This window comes from Marmota flaviventris, chromosome 19 (assembly GCF_047511675.1).
Source record: "Marmota flaviventris isolate mMarFla1 chromosome 19, mMarFla1.hap1, whole genome shotgun sequence".
NCBI classification, from domain to species: Eukaryota; Metazoa; Chordata; class Mammalia; order Rodentia; family Sciuridae; genus Marmota; species Marmota flaviventris.
Window position 1 is genome coordinate 30959963 of NC_092516.1, and position 16867 is coordinate 30976829.

Consider the following 16867-nt stretch of genomic DNA (forward strand, 5'->3'; position numbering starts at 1 on the left):
CTGTTCTGCTGCTTTAGAAAACTCTTAGCGACAAAGGGAGAGATTCTTCCACCCAGACACAAAGTGATTACATTTTCTTACGGAAACAAGAAAGAAATACTCATTACTACCACCCACTGGATAGAGATTCTTATGCAAAAAAGGGTTAACTTGAACTTTGGATATCAGCCCCTGTTTCCTCACTCAGTCCTGGCATCTGCCCAATAGATCCGTGAACAAACTGGACATGGCATCAAGGGTAAAGTTTATCCCTGAGACTTGAGGTTGCCACTTTAGGATGCTCATTATAGCTGAATCAACAGGTGAAGAAGAAGGTCACTCTGTGGCAGGGAGTGATTGATTCTGCCTAGGAAGGGAAACTGAGTTGCTACTACACAATACAGAGAGGAAGAGCAAGTGTGCCATAGGATATTTTCTCGGTGCCTCTTCAAACTCCCAGGTCCTGTGATGGAGGGCAATAGGAAACTAAAGCCCAAGTCAGGTCACACTGATAAGGGCTCAGATACTTCAGAGATGAAAGATGAAGGTTTGGGTCACCCAACTGACCAGGAACAATGACCAGCTGTGAACCAAGGCAGTATGGACAGTGGAGTGAAATAGGATAGTTATAAAGACCAGTAATGACCATGTGGACAACTCTCAGGAACACAAACTGCTATTCTTTTCCATTTCTTTTTAATGCTGATAAGAATTTGTATATTTATATTATACAAATTAAGTGTTTATTTCATTGTCATCCTCCTATCAAACATGAGGTGTGAATAAAACCTAAAATCATATCTCAGTATTTCAATAACTGGATATAAATGAAGGAGTATGAATCAGTAGAAACAGAATATATTTCACACAAAATGAAAAAAAAAGGATTTTTCTCCCTTAATGAGGAAAGGGTTGCATATTTTATGTAATCTACTTGGGAAAAGATGATAATATCTTAGGTTATACATAGAATAGTCATATCAGATTAGGTAGAAGGACATTTTATGTTGTCTTTACTTGAATAATGAGCAAAATTTTTAAAAACTGCATGAGTGCTGTGTTGACACAAAACAAAGCAACCATACCTATGTCGTGGGTAGATTTGTGAGTCAACAGATGACAAAAAAAATGCTGAAAAAACTAGGTTTTTCACATTGATTCAGCCACACTTGCCAATCTGCCCTCTCTACAGTTCTCCCACAAACACTAGTCAGAATGAGAAGTTGATCTCCATGGGGAAATTAGACTCAAAAAAGTCATAAACTAAGTAGAGCCTTCTATCACTTCTTACCTCCTAAATATCTTCCTATACTTTCACATATTCTTAATCACTGATGTACATTAACAGGAAAGAACCACCACCATTGAAGGAAAGTGATCATGACAATTATAAGAGTAAATACCAGTAATTAAAAATAATTATGTGAGTATAAAAAATAAACCTCAAAAATAAAAGCAAAAAACACAGGACTTAATGCATTCTGATAAAATTTCAACTCTGCCAGTAAAAACGAACTCACATTTATTTTTCTTCTGTCCTAGGGTCGCTCTAGGATTATAATGACAGTCATGTCACACTGCTACTTCCTGCTCAGCTTCTGTGGACTAAGAGAACAATTTCAACCCTGATGCCCCTGATTACTCCAACCCAGTCAACATGATCTGCATACTTCTTTTCTACCTAATTATAGACACACATTTCTTTCTCTTTCTTCATTAGTTTCTGAATATCTCTATGAACCTCTTGGCATAAGTTTTCCATGATCTGGCTCTATTCTCTTTTCCTTCCTTAAGCAACCCATTCTTACCTGTACCCTTAAATTATGTTTTTCTCTATCTTCTCAGGAAACATCCTCATGTGCTGATGAGATGTCACCATTGATTAAAGGATAATCTCACAATGCCCTAGTTTCTGATAAAGGCTTCTAAACACCTCAAGCCCCAACACTATCTTACCTGCAATTTTCTCTGCAGAGATTTTTGCACAGAAGTGAAATGGATTGAGAAGAAGAACAGTCCTCCCAGCAACACATTGGCTATTGGTCTTCCACACAAGCACTTGCTGAAGTACTCCTCAGACTCCTCCTCTAACCCTGGAAGCTGCATCTTCTAGTAGAATATTAGATAGAATATTTGTCCAGCTCACTCATCATGGTTTGCACTAATTACCTTAGGATGAAGCATCACACAAACAATAGGACATGGTGTTCTGGGAGCCTCTCAAAATCTGTGTTCATTATTTTGAGCCCTGACAGATAGATTAAGTAAAACTGAACACATTGGGCCCCTATTAGTTGGGACTTGGTGTGGTGCATATGTTTCCTCTTGACTCTGAACTTATATTTGAACTTCCTTCCATTACCAGATTGAGAGCCTGGAAAATAGAAATGGCCATTCATGTTACCTGAGTAAGGTACTAAACATAATAGCAGGTTAATCCTCAATGCTCCCAGAGTTCAACAAAAAACCTCTTTGCAGTCTCTGTGGTTTTGGATCACTATAGCACACTTGTCATAGTTTACCTCATTCCCTAGTAGTAACATACAAGTATGTATGTGTTATGCAGTTACTAAGCTCCTTCCATATCACAGAGATGTTTCCTCAACAGTAATCAAAGGGGTCAGAAGAGGCCAGACTGGCCTGACCTGAGCCAGTCATGAGGAAAGAGGAGCATGCTCCATGAGGGATGAAACATCCCCACTAGTCCTCAGGACCTGTGATGTCAGCAGAGGTGAATAGAAATCTGAAGACCTGATGGCATCAGGGATTCCCACTCAGAAGACACACCGGATGTCTTCTGGGCACCATTACTCAAGATACCAATTAGTCTGTGCCGTGTGCACTGAAGTGAGTATCCCATGGTGCTGTACTTGAAGTTTGTTTGCAGGGGTGTGGGAATTGGGTAATTTGGGGAATCTGGTTCTGAAGATAACATGGGAATACTCTCTCTAGGGGCCAGTTAATAATACAGAGTAACTGTTCCTACAGTCCCTGATTTGTTTTGTTCATTACAGAATTCCATGTCTCAGTAGCCCCTTTCCATGCTACTCTTTTGAGAAGACAGTCTGAGTGTCTTCTTGCCCAGTGGCCACTTTACTGCTTTTCCCCGTGTGTCGTATTATAGAAATGGCAGCAGGTAATTCTCATGCTCAGTCTTGTTGGTGCTTCAATTCTATGGACCACACAAAATAGCATGTCAGGAGAGATAGAAAGAACAGTACATTTCCCTACATTTCATTTACTCCCATGTTTTATTCACTCACTGCCCTCCTCTCATCATGAGCATATTTGAGCTATTCTTGTTTCTCTTTTCTCAACTCAGATATTAAGATGCCTTGCTTCACTGAGCTTACCTTGACTCTATATCATGGCTTGTTGTTTAAGTAGAGGAAATGTATTATCACTTGCTTCAAAACCTACAGGCTATTACTCTTATCTGGTACCTCCCTTTATGACAGAATATAGTTTTAATTAAGGCAGTCTTGGCATTTATATGATTTATTCATTGTTTGAGAAATATTTTATGAGCGCCTGCTGCATTCCAAGAACTGTACTGATTACATAGTGATTAACAAGCATGAGGGGTCTTTTCATCCTTAGGAGTTACAGACACAACTATGTCAACTTGGGTTAAGGATTTGTAATACAAGTGACATATGACAGAAGGTGTTGAATCTTTTTTTTTTTCTTTTTAGTTATGTCTAACATTAGGATTCATTTTGACATAATTACAAAGCATGGAATGTAATTTGTCCGAATTCAGTCCGTAGTATTTCTCTTTCCCTTCCTTTCTCCCTCTCCCTTTGCTTTCTTCTACTCTACTGATCTTTCTGCTATTTACTTTCAGGGTTTTTAAATAGAAACTTATGGATATACATTATGGTGAGATTCCTTGTGGAATATCCACGTATGTGATTTAATCATATATGAATTTTACATATATTCATATATGTGAAAGTTACTTCAGATTCACTCTGCTGCTCTTCCCTTATCATGTACCATCTCCCCCTTCTCATTCCCCTTTATCTAGTCCACCTATCTCACTTCTATTTTGATAGAATCCCCCATTTTCCTTTAATCTTTTCCTCTCTTCTTTTTTTCTTATTTTGGACTAGCTTTTACAAATCAGAGAAAACATTCAATCTTTAGTTTTTCTTATCTGGCATATCTCAATGAAAATGAGTCTCCCTTTCCATCCATTAACTAGTAAATACCATAATTTTATTCTCCTTTATGGCTGAATAATAGTCTATTGGTTATGGGTGGAGATATATCACATTTTCTTATTCATTCATTTCTTGAAACACAACTTGGTTGGTTCCATAGCTTGGAACAAAATAAAAAAGTAGAGATATTCCCATGCATTTTGTCAGATCATAATGGAATGAAATTGGAAGTCAACGACAAAATAAAAAATAAAAATTTCTCCATCACTTGGAGACTAAACAATATGATACTGAATGAACAATGGGTTACAGATTGGAGGAGACCAACATAAGTCTTTTAAAACTGATAAAATTTTAGTAAAGTCAGTTTCTAAAGTAAACATACAAAAGTCAATCACTTTCCTATACTTTAATAAAGAAAACTGTTGTAAACGAAATTAGGAAAACTATTCCATTCACAATAACCTGGAAAAAAGTGGTACTAAATATTATAGTGGATTTCAGGAAACTTTGCAATGAAAACTATATAATGCTTAACACAGAGATTGAAGAAGACCTTAGAAGATGGAAAAATGTCCCATGTTCTTGGATAGGCAGAATTAATATTATTAAGATGACCATATCACGCAAAGTATTACAGAGATTCAATCCAATTTCCATCAAAACACCAATGACATTCTTCACAGAGCTAGAAGAGGCAACTCTAAAATTCCTTTGAAAAGATAAGAGACCCAGAGTAGCCAAAGGAATCCTGAGCAAACAGTGATGCTGGAGGCATTACAATACCAGACCTCAAAATATGCTACAGAGCTATAGTAACAAAACAGCATGGCACAAAAATGGACTGAAGAACAATGGAACAGAATAAAAGATGGAGAGATAAACGCACATAATTACAATTATCTAATACTAGACAAACATACCAAAAACATTCACTGGAGACAAGACAGCCTTTTGAGTAAATGGTGCTGGGAATACTGGAAATCCATATGTAGAAAAATGAAACTTGACCTCTTTCTCTAACAAAGCCAAAGATTGAATATTTTCTCTGATTTGTAAAAGCTAGTCCAAAATAAGAAAAAAAGAAGAGAGGAAAAGATTAAAGGAAAATGGGGGATTCTATCAAAATAGAAGTGAGATAGGTGGACTAGATAAAGGGGAATGAGAAAGGGGAGATGGTACATGATAAGGGAAGAGCAGCAGAGTGAATCTGAAGTAACTTTCACATATATGAATATATGTAAAATTCATATATGATTATATCACATACGTGGATATTCCACAAGGAATCTCACCATAATGTATATCCATAAGATATCCAGAGAGGCTGAGTCTTCATATCTGGCACACAGATGGTTACCTCCTTTCCATCACACAACACATAATACTGTGCACAGACACTGAACAAGCCCAGCCAAGGTCCAGCATCCCTAGTAACTCAGGAGCAGCATGCACCCATAAATCCATCTTCAATACCAATTTTTATTCACAGAGAAAATCAATATGTCTTTTGTTCTGAGATACATCTTCTTTGAAGAACAGAGCAGAGATTTTTAGGGAGATTTAGACTCTACTTTCCAGGCTCATCTCTTGACACAACCTTTAGAACAATGGGTTTTTCTGGTTGAAGAAATGGTGTCTTGCTTAATTTCAGAGGAATCTGCAAACATTAAGCAAGTATATTTAGATGTAGTAAATGAAACCCGAACAACAGAAAAGAATCGGAAAAGGTACATTTCAGACAATAAAGCTATACAAACATATAAAAACTACTTTCAGCCTCATGTGTCTGGGATTCCTTACATTTATTCTTTAAGCTTTGACAATATTGTAGAATGAAAGCATACATGCCTCTGTCCATTTAAAGAAGTATTTCATGAGCATCTATTCTCTACCATCGCTGAGATAAAATAATGTTGGCTTGTGTTCTTTTTAATTTAAATTTTAGGAAAACAGGTGATGATGAGCCTGAGTGGTAGAACATTTGCCTAGCATGTGTGATGCCCTTGGTTCCCCAGCAACACAAATAAAAAATTTTCAGCAAAATAGATGAATTTAACTAATTTAAATTAGCTTTTTGGTATTATTTCAAACCCTTTTTTTAAAGCGAAGTAAAGTGAACTTCATGGATGTTTGCTCAGGTTGCTTCATGGATGGGTTTCATAGGTAACCCTGGTCAGGTTTTATAATTTGAACTCTATGAGCAGTCCTTCCCTTCTAAGAGTCCAGGCATGCCTCTTGATAGAACCCATGAAGTTTAAAGATGGAAAAGACCTTCAGGGAACAACATGCTTTCTCCCCCTAAAGTTTCTCTTCCTCTTTGAAGTGCAAATGGGGAACATTTGAGTCCTACATAGTTTTGAGTATCCCTTTAGTCCCATTCTCACCAAGTCATTCCTTTAGTGTTGGGGGTACCTCCAACAGAGTAATCTTCTACACCCAAGAGAGAGAAGGGAAGACAATTGTCATGGAGATTGAGAAGTTCCAATCTGGGAAATATTAGGAGCTTGCAGAAAGTACCTGCCCCATCTCAGATGTACTAGAGACCTACTTTCTCCAAGATTTAAGTTCCTTCTTGCTTACAGGGTAGCTACCTGACTACCCTGACTCCTCAAATAAAATGGTCACCACTTCTGTCTCCTCCTTTCCCATATGGAACATGAACAAATGGGAAAGAAATTGCATAATAAATGATCAGTCCCTAGAAATAAGCCATACAGAACCTTGTTTTTTGTGACTCAATGAAAAGTGTATTCTTCGCAGGAGAGATTCCACATAGTTCCATAAATGTAACACATTACTATTCTTAAATTTCAGATAGTTTGCAAATATTTTCTGCATAGAGAGAAACACAAACATTAGATTAGGTTGACATTAGATTAGAAGAGAAAGAGGGTGAGAGAGAGAGAGAGAGAGAGAGAGAGAGAGAGAAATGTCATTTGTTAAATTTTAAAATTAAAAAAAGCAAAAAATTGACAGCCAAGTACTCTAAATCAATGATGAGTCTCTCCTTAAATATTTCCTGAATCCTTCCATGAACAAGTTTCCCTCTAAGTCACCATTGAGAGTTCATGAAGGGCAAAAATGAGGTGATGTAGTTAAGTGGTAATGATGTAGTTAATATACAGAAAAAAATGGGCCTCCAAATGGGATGCGTTTGGGACAAAATGTTAACTTAGATGATCATAAAAGTTTGGAGTAACCAATATCAAAAGAGAGGAATGAATGGGTCTTGCATTGATGGGAGGACTCCTTAGAGGAGTTTGGGGATTGAACTAGAAGTTGAAAGATGAGAATAGAATGAGGAAAATGGGGAAATAAGATTCAAAGAGTTAATATTGAAATGTAAAATTAGTTTTTCTGCAACAGGACTCCAGGAAGGTTGGATCAATTAGGAAAACGCTGAACTGCATAAATCCTTCCTATCTTTAAGAAATGATTGATGTCAATGTTTCTCAACTTTGTCTGAGAATGAGACAATAGGGAGCTTTTAGAGTCAAACTCTAGGCAAGTGATTTTAGAATTTTGGAGATGACCCAAATATCTTGTATTTTTAAAATTCTATGTTGATTTCAATGTTCAGACAATAGTTGAGAAAAACTGTCACAAAATTTCCATAAGTTTTGTTGAGGAAAACAGCACTTGACATCATCAAAACATGATTTTCATAGTTCAGGATTGATTATGTAAAGCAGCCTCATCTTCATTTGAATTATAATCGAGTTTATACTTTGATAAAGTTCAAAAACACTGCACATAAGCATGTCAACCTAATCTCAATAGACTCTACCTGATCTTTAAACTCTTGTTTTTATAAAGCCACAGATATAGAGCTCCAAAACTGAAGAAGCCTAACATCGCACAAGTGTCTCAAAAGAGATTCTTTGAATGAGCAGATACTTTTCTTTAAGTAGGTTCCTCAACTAAAAGAAACTACCCACAAGACCTTACTTTTTCATAAAGTGTCCTGACCTGTGTTTCCTTGCAAGGATGGAAGGAGAAGTTCTGCAGTAATCTGTTGAGAGCAAGTTTCATGTTCATGAGAGCAAACCTCATGCCAATGCAGTTTCTGGGTCCATTTCCAAAGGGCATGTATATGTAAGGATTGATGCTGTCCTTGTTCTTCTTACTGAACCTGATTCCACAATAGTAGATGAAAACAAGTTATTGAGACATAAATCTATATAAGCTACATAATTGGGGTTGTCTCCTAAACATTTATAACCAGCAAAACACAGGATTCTTTTGTGGAATGGTCATTGAAATCCTGCTGTGACTGCTTATAAAAATTGAAACCTACAAAACTTTTTCATTCTCCTTACACTAGAGGAGCTCTCTGTCTTGTTAAGATGTGATGGATGCTATTTAAAAGAAAATGTCTTTAAGTACTGAAATTATATTCAGGATTGTGTACCATACACACTCTGAAAAATTAGAAAATGAGCTTATAAATGAAGAAAAGTGTGTTCCTGCCTCAACTCCCACTCCTGCATTTCATATTTTTATTGATGAAGGAGGAGAAAATGCTCCCACTATAATTACCTCTCTTCTCTATACTCCTTTTTTTCTCGATCTTCTTTTCTCCCTTCCTTCCTCTCTCGCTTCCCTTTCCCAATTCCTCTCTTCCTCTACCTCCTCCTCATTCTTCTTTTTTTCTCTTTCTCCTTCTGTCTCTGCCTCTCTCCCCATAGAATATCCTATCACTGTCTTCTGAGTCTGTCTCATCAGGTTACAAATAATTCCTTGAATGTTGAACCCAGATTTTATTCAAATCGAGTCCTAGTTATTGGATTGCTTTAAGGAGAAAGTGATAATGACAGTGTGATTCTTTAAAAGTATTCCTATATATTTGAGAGAATTTTGGCAAATTTACAGGTGATTGTGATTCAAAGTAAAATGGAATCTATTAGAGGGTGAGGTGGTGTGTGAAAGGTCTGCTGAGGTTGGTGGATAGTTGTTTGGGCAGATGATGAGCAGATGTTGAAGCATTTTTCCAGACTACTGTCTGTAGATTATGCTTGCATGTATGTCAAGTGTCCTCCATACTGTACATCTTTGTAATTTTCCTCATCCTGGTCTAGTCCCTGATGCACCTTAAGCACTTAGTATCTTATTATGCCTCAGTGAATCAAAGAGATGTGTAATCTCTGATTTTGTATCTGTGAAGTTCAAAAGTTCAAAGTGCTAAAATTGGAGGAAACTGGCACTGAGGAACTCATAACCAACAAGACAAGGTCACTCTAATCAAGAAGTGTAAAGTTAGGGGCCAAGAGAAGTCTTGATCCCATGCCACCTGACCCACCAGACACTGCCCTGAAAACTTTCTCTATTTTGCTCTTCAGTACAACAACAGGAAAACAGTAACTCTTTCCAGAGTGCAAACTGTGAGGTTGGATCCAAATATTCAGAAGACCAAGGTCAAGACATATCTAAGGATGAAGATCTCAGGTGTCTTTGGGGCAGGTTACTTGGCTTTGAAAGAGTTATCAACTGTGGAGAGTATGAGAAGCTGGCCCAGAACACTCCAGAGAAAAGACTCAGAGGATCTGAGCTCTCTCCATCCTCAGTGAGGCTGCTTGAACCATCTGGGGTGTGGGGGGAATTCTCAGGCCTTAACTTGTATTTAACAATTGTGCTGGAGGAACCAGGAACCAATGTTTAATCAAATGGAAGACAGAAGTGCTTACTAAAGGCAGTAGAAAATTCAAGGAGCTAAAGTGAACAGGACAAAAACCCTAAAACGATTAAAAAATGTAAGCACCTAAAATAAGAGAGTGGTCAAATGGCAGAAAAGTTTATAGATTACTGTTAAATAAAATAAAAAACAGTTCAACATCAAATATAATGTAATAGCATTTCAGCCCTTAAAAGCTACACATTTATATAAAAATGTCCATACTGACATTTATCACATTAATAATAGATAGGGCTTATCTTGATGTTCTATGGCCTTAAAAGGCTATAGTCATTTATTTTTTTCTAGTGCTTGTTTTCTAAATTTCAAACAATTATCACTTTGAAAAAGACTTAAAATTTTCTTAAAACAAGAAAATTTTAAAATCACATGTATTTCATCTGCACTAAGAGACCTCAGAATATGTGTGAAACAGCCTCTTAAGGGTGGATTTCCTTTCTCAGGAGCCCTGTACCTTTCAGGGTAGAACTTTTCAGGTTCTGGCCAGTACGTGGAGTTTTGATGAAGACTATATGTTGGTATAGCCACGATTGTTCCTTTGGGAATGAGCACCCCATTGAGTTCAACACCTTTTTTTACAGACTCTCACAATTCTCTCAACAATTGGATATATTCTGAGAGTTTCATTCACCACCATGTCCAGATACTTCATCTCAAATAGTACATCGTATGTGACAGGTGCCTGGCAAGAAAGAAATTTTTGTAAATTAAGATTTGGAAATGACTTAAAACTCTGTTGACACAGTACACTGATGTTTTCAGAGCTCCTCAAATAACTCATATTGGTAAAATACCATAGCATTTAGAAAGCATTTAATAACCATCATGATTTTAGAACTGCCCAATGGCACACTGAGATGCCCAGAGATTGTACCTCTCCTCTCCCCTCCAGGTGCCATTCATTCACCTTATTGGGCAAAGTCTCATCAATCTCCTGCTGAAGCTTCTTCTGGACATCAGGGTGGGTGGCCAGTACATACATAATAAATGAAAGAGTGCTGCTAGTGGTGTCATAGCCAGCCAAAATAAAGATAATAGACTGGGCTGCAATCTCCAGATCAGATAGACCTAAAAGGAGAGGAAAGACAATTTAGTCTAAGCAGGTCCATGCACATTTTACAGTTTACATGAACATAAATCAGAATGATGATCCAAAATCCCATGAGGAAAAACTGGAAGAGCAATTCATAATGTTCCTAATTCTGCCACCCCCACCACCAACACAACTGGGTCATTTCAAGGGATAGTATGGATGTCAAACATACACAGTATTTTTCAAGTGTGCCTTGCATAATCAAGAAAGTTATTTAGCTATAAATATTGGGTAGCACTCTTCCCCTGGGGAAAAATAAACTTACTCTATCTAAAATGTAGGTTGAATAACCTTTAAAGTATTTGCAATACTGGCATCTTTGCAGGGAAAATAAAGGCCATGATTGACAGAACTATACTGAGCCACAGAGAAATTTTTCTACACAAAATGTGGTCCATGGACCAGCAGCATCAACAGCTTCAAGGAGTTTATTAGAAACACAGAAGCTCAAGCATTGCTCTAGAGATACCAAATTGAAATCTGAACTTTCATGAGATGTGGTCAACTCTGTCCACAAACTAGCCTAAGAATAATCAGGTAATAGAAGACCTGGGGCACCAGTCTTCAAAATGGATGATCTCAGGATGTGCAGAAACTAAACAGAGAAAAAACCCAGAAGAGTAGTAATTAACTGGAGTCTAATGAGTGGTATTAAAATCACACAAGAAATAATGTATTGATACAGGGCATTAGGCAGAAATGCACTTAGTATCTTATCATAGGAGGATGGGTTTCAGTGAGTGGAATTAGCATTGCTTATCAATCTTGGGCTGAATGTCATCTTCCCTAGTACATGTCCCCTCTATTTGCTCAACTTCATAATCATCAAACAGCCTTTGTGATAGAAGGTGTTGTTTCTTTTGACTTTTCTCCTGAAAAGTCACATTCAAGCATTCATCTCATCGATTGGAGAAATGATTAGGATTTGTTGATACTTGAATACCTTAAAAAAAACATGGTATACATTCCAACCATATAATTCATAACAAAAATTAATGCAAAATGAGTGTGAGAAAGATCTACATGGAATTCTAGCTTACACAAGCTTTCTACGATGCTATTGTGGGAAAACCTCAAACCGTGTTTTCCCTACTGCTGGCACAAACCCAATGATACTGAAATGAAATTGGATTATAAACTTAAGTTACAGCTGTTCAGTACAATCTGGTAGCCACTAACCATATGTGTCTATCTAAATTTAAATTTTAATGAATTAAATCTAAATAACAATAGAAAGTTCACTTCTTCAGTAATACTACCTACATGTCAAATGCTCGTAGCCACGTGTCTAGTGCTTACTGTATGAACAATACGTATATTGAGTACTTCCTTCGCCACAGAAAATTGTAGTGGAAGCAGGGAGAGGAGTACTGTTTACACCATGCATATGGACTCACATAGAAATATTTATATTGCTCAGTCTGCACAAATATATTTTATTTTCATATCTCTGTTCAGAGAGAGGATCTAGAAGAAACTACAGTAGAAATGGTCACATTACATTTCCAGATTTTGGTTTCTAATACTGTCTCTCAGTTAAAGGAGCCAGGGCTTCTGGAAAAATGGGTGGTTCCAGGCCTGATCAGAGGAAATAGACAAGGAACTTAGAGTTTCTTGCACCAGAAAGCAAGAATGTTCTCCCAAAACAATATGAGAAAACATATGCAATACTGTGTATGTTTCTATAATGTGGGGATATATGTCATTATATAGGTATCAAAACTGATAGAATGTACAAACTCAAGAACCCTTATGTTAACCTATGAACTTAGGGGTAAGGTGACTTATCTGTGATGGTTCATTGATTATGGCAAATATATCATTTTGGTGAGGGGTGTTTGTAATGGGGGCAACATATGAATTTAGAGAAATAATGGATATGGGAAATCTCTATGCCTTCTCCTCAGTTTTGTTATAAAACTAAAAGTTCCATAAAATATAGTCAATTTTAACAATCAAAATATAAGATGAGGAAGAGGAGATGTAGGAAGAACAGAAGGAGGAGAGAGAAGTTGTGAAAAGACTTAAGCCCAAGAGAATTTGACCATCAAAATAAAAAAATGATAGCAAGAGAATAAATTCATAGTATATAATATCATACTGACATAAATAAGAATGGAAGTCTCTTACAATCTAATACCAAGTCATATATGTACAGTAGATGATAGGATGATAAAGACTGCAGTTTGTAAACATCATAATACAAATGCTTTCTATCAAAAATCATACATGTATAATAAAACTAGTTGGTGAAAGTATGCTGAGGAATAGGATGCTTACACAGTGTCAGAGGTTTCCCCCACAACATTCTTATGAATTACATTGGAAAAGTTAATCTTAATATCAGATGAAGCTAGTGAACACATTTTCACCCAGTACTGCCAGTGACCCTCACCACTATTGGGATAGTGAACCTCCTGATTGGATGTACAAATGCAAATATCCAGGCAGAGATTCTGATTCAGTGCATCTGAATGAGGCTGCAGATCAGCATTTGTTCTGATGTCGATGGTAAAAAGACAACTGACTAACTTCAAGACTGAAATGCTTTCTCCTAGTTTCCCTTCAATTTTTGAGCCTTGTTACACCTGTATGATTCTAGACAGTACATATGGGCACCATTTGCCATATCCAAATGTGTATCTTCCTGCAATTTGGTGGAAATCTCTTTTCTCTAGAAAACGTGTGTATTTTCAGGATAATTTGCTTATTTGAATTTCCCTGTCAGTAGACCATGAAACGTTCTTGGTTACCTTTGTAGGACTCCTTGTCTTGGGAATTCTGGGAATCAATCATTAACTGGAGAAAATCAATGCAGTGCTGGAAGCAGAAATGGAAATGGAAATGACTAAATCAGTCATAAAGTCAGAAGTAAATCTGGAATGTAGCGTTTCACCTCCCTTCTTAGAATATGGCTCCTTTAAAGTCCAGAAGTCTGGTAGGTTTGCACAACCCACCAGTGAACAAAACATGCATGTATAAACCATGGAAAACAGGATATATTTGCTATGGTGTCCAATATCTGTTGGTCTTTGCTCTCCCTAATGCTGGGTTTGTCTCCTTCTCCTGTCACACCTGATTGCCCAGGAAGTGGTCCTGGACTTCAATTCTTTTAGTTTGCCTTAATTCTTATTCAATGGCCACACTGAATACACTTGGTATTTTCAAAGATGATTACTAGCTTTTGTTTGTGTATCATCAAATTCTCCACACATTAGGTACATGATTCAATCTTCAGTCACATTTGGGGACGGCTGTCCTGCCTCCCTGACCTGGAGACATTCTTTTGCCGACCTCCAGGCAAAGCAGAAGGCAAAGCTGGGTTAACCTATCACCTTGAAGGTCACTGAAGAGCACGGCCTGATTGTGGACAGGAAAGGACTCAGATTTAACATACACATACTTCACCAGGTGCCCAATAGGACCTTCCTTTGAAGAATGTGTCAACTAAGATGTAAAGGGCTTCGAATTGTAATGATTGTTCACCAATCTAAGATTAGGGGAATACTTTTTAACAGTAAAATCATTTTGAAATAGGATTTTTATTTTGACAGTTTACTGAATGGCAGGTGAATGATAAGGTTTTTATTTGAATGATATTTATCTCAAGACATAACATCACATCTGTTATTGTATCAAACATTGTCAGTCTTACTCATTATCAGTTTGCCTTTTTAAAATTTCATCTTCATTCTAACCAAAATGTAAAAATTCTCCAGTGCAAATCTTAAAGTTTTCCATCAACTTTAAAAAATGTACAGAGAGGGGCTGGGGAATGAAGCTCAGTGATAACAGTATTTGTCTAGCATATATGAGGCCTTGGGTTCAATCCCCAGCACCACTTACAAAATTACATGTATATTTGTATATGCACAAGTCAGATGTACACAGCAAATAAATGATCAGAAAGCGAACATCGTCATGTCACCAACACCAGGTTTTACCTTTTCTTTATCTTCTAGGCGTTTTTGTTTCATCCTCATTACAGCACTTAAAAAAAATCCAGAACCCTTTTTGAAAACCTGCAGACATTTAATGCTTGAAACACTGGTCTAAGGAATGGAAATAGCACTAGAAAGAAAGTGAAAGAAAAAATAAAGAGAAACCTTGATGAAAAGGCAACATCCCAGGAGCATCGATCATTTTCTAAAAAATCATCATTTTCTAAAAATCATCAGTTTTCTCAACCAGCAGCCATTCCCTCTGTGGCCAGGACCTGATGTCTGGTTCATGGCTGAGCAAGGGCACTTCATACATGGGGTTGCAGCCACCATAGCAGGGGATCAGTGGCCCCATCAATGCCACTGGACTGAGCAAAGGAAGAGGATTAAATTCCCTGGCCCCTTACCCTTTTATGTATTGGAATAGGGTCTCTGGGTAAACCAGTCCATAGTCTGTGCTATAATTAATTATGCATTCAAGGAAAAGTAGGCAGGATAGGTACAATTTGGCCTATTTTCCTCAGCTGTCAAGAAATGAAACCAGAAATCAATAACAGATGGAAAATCAGGAAACTCAGACAGAAGTGCAAATTAACCATAAAACTTCTAGATACAGTTGTCAAGCATCAAAGATGGTATCCAAAGGCAACTAGAAGTTGTTTTTAGGTGAATTAAGGTGAAGACATGTTATATCACACTTAGGAGAAGTAGCAAAAGCAGCGCTCATAAACATATAGCTACAGATGTATAAGTTTTATAAAAGATAGCTCTCAAGTCAATAGTCTAAGTTAAATCATAAAATGGTGAAAAGAGGAAATTAAACAAAAGGCAAACATAAGGAAAAAAATCATAAAAACCCAAGTTGAAACAAATGAAATAGAAAAGATATAAAATCGACGAAAACAAAAGGTGTCTATAAGTCACCTTACCCCTTTGAAAATGTCATAAAAATCGCCAAACCATTAGCCAGATTGACCAAGAAATACAAAGGGATAACAGTTTCATATGATGATATTTCTTCTCAATATGTACTAGAAGAGGGCATCTGGATCAGAAGGTATATCTACTTTTATTTTGGGGGCGACCTTCACACTCTTTTCCAGAATGGTGTACATTTCCACCTACAATATGTAAGAGAACTTTTTCTCCACATCTAGCCAGCATTTGTTATTTTTTCATTCATTCTTTCTTTTTTTGATAATGGTCATTCTAACCAGGGTGAGATGATGTCTTATTGTAGTTTTGATTTGCATTTCCCTGACACCAAGTGATATTGAAGAGTTTTTTCATGTATTTTTAAGTCATTTGTATTTGTTTTTTTGAGAAATAACTATTTGGAGCATTTTCCTATTTTTAAACTGGATTACTTGGGGGTTTTGGTCATTAAGTTTTCTAAAATTTGTTATATAATGGAAATATATATCATTTATGAATGTAATACTCTATAGATATATAAAACATATTTTATATTAATCTATTTTTATCTATATGATTGGAACATCTGTACATCCAGATTTATTTCTATACTTCTCTGAATACCTGAGATGTGCATTAAATCTAGGTATCCATCAATGCATGGATAAAGAAAGTGATATATATTATAATATAAAATTTATGTATTTATAATATATATATATACACACACACACACACACACACATACATATATGCCCAATGGAACATTCATTCATAAAGAAGAATAAAATCCTGTATTTTGTAGGAAAAAGTGGATGGAATTAGAGAACATTCAGCTTATGAACTAAACTAGACACATCAATACAAGTACCACATGTTCTTTCTCATATGTGGAAGGTAAAATATTTGACCTGAATGTATAATAGTGATTATTAAAGGTTGGGAAGGGTTATGGCAGAAGGTGGATAAAGAAAGGCTGTATTTCATTTGTGTATGCTGTATACATGTGTTGAGACATCATACGGAACCCCATTTATTTGCATAACTCATACATGTTAATTAAAAAATAAAATAAATA

The 16867-nt window shown here is 36.6% G+C and overlaps 1 pseudogene; it reads right to left on the reverse strand.

Annotated features, from left to right (window-relative positions):
• Window positions 1-5715: 5715 nt before the first annotated feature.
• Window positions 5716-16867, reverse strand: part of LOC114083581 (cytochrome P450 3A9-like) — a 29440-nt pseudogene continuing 18288 nt past the window's right edge.